Source organism: Schistosoma mansoni, chromosome W (assembly GCF_000237925.1).
Source record: "Schistosoma mansoni strain Puerto Rico chromosome W, complete genome".
NCBI classification, from domain to species: Eukaryota; Metazoa; Platyhelminthes; class Trematoda; order Strigeidida; family Schistosomatidae; genus Schistosoma; species Schistosoma mansoni.
The window spans coordinates 16,289,788-16,291,216 of NC_031502.1; positions in this window are offsets into that span (position 1 = coordinate 16,289,788).

The following is a 1,429-nucleotide window of genomic DNA, read 5'->3' on the forward strand; positions in this document are numbered from 1 at the left end:
TTATTTCGCAGAAGAGTAAACTGAAAATAAAACATAATTTTCGGTGGATTTTGACTCTTCCAATCATGTCCAACACTGCTGTTATATGATACAATCAGTAACCAGAACAGCACCATACGTTGAGTAAATGGAACTTTTCTTAAAAAGGTATTAAATTTTCATCATTGCATTATGATTTGATTCTCAGTTTATTGCTTACAATTTTTTTCAATGACATGATAATCTATGTATTTCAGGAACAGCCCTCAAATGTCAGTGCAGATTATTTAAATTTTACGTTTTAATTGGTTATTAGTTTCAAAATGCTTCAAGGTCAATCATTTATAATAACCAAGTCTAACATAAACTTTTGCCGAAAATATACTGAATCGATTTATCAGTGGAAATGATCATCCTTTAGTAGACAATAAAATAATCACAATATTATGATCGGTTTTAAAGTCAAAATGAAACTAGTAATTATTGTCTCATCACAGGCCTAAATATACTTTTACCCGTAACACAAAGTTAAATTGCTAGATTCTTTAGATGTTTGCTTGTCCTGAACATTTTCCGGATAAATCTAATGCTTTTCTGATATATGACTGTCACAACATACTATTCTCGTAACTGTGAATATTCATCTTTTAAACTCTTAGATAAATGCATTTTTGTACACGCAATGGCAATATATCATTTTACAATCTTTCTAACACAATGACATCCTGGTTACCTATATTAAAACAATAACTGTTGATAGAGATTTATATTTATGAGTAATGCATCTACTAATTGAACTCAATTAAGTAGTACTCCTTTTCATTTCATTCAAATTTGAGGAGCAATTTATTGCAATTCATTGTTCTATGTAAATTGAACCAAGACTAAGCACTACCCATGAAAAAATGCAAAGGTAGTGGATTAGGACTCAATGTAATCACGAGAGTTTCTTCTTCAGTGTTAGGTTCACATTATTCCTTTTAAAAAAATTGACCATAAAAGTAGAATTTTAAACGCTTCAGATAATAATACTAAATCTAAATGTAGTGGCTATAAAATGTATGAAATCAGTATCTTTAAATAGAGAAGTCATATTCAGCTTTTAATTCATATTTGTGGTTCAACTTTTTTAAACCATTAAAAAATTTCTCATGACAATCCAACGGGAACCCAAAGCATTATTTACTGTCTTTTGTGTCACATTTCCTAAAACGCTCATTAACATTCTGAGAATAACTTTGAATAGTCTGCTTTCTAATTTTCACTGGAATCTACGGAAATTTCTGTATGTACAGACTTTTAACTGATTGTGTCAAGAATACTCGTGTTAAGTAAGCATAAGTAAATAACAACTGGTTAACTGTTATCTCTACTCCGAACTAAATAAGGTTAGTTAGTGAAACTCTATTTCTGAAGAATAACTTTCTATTACTGCATATTTAAAGTAGTC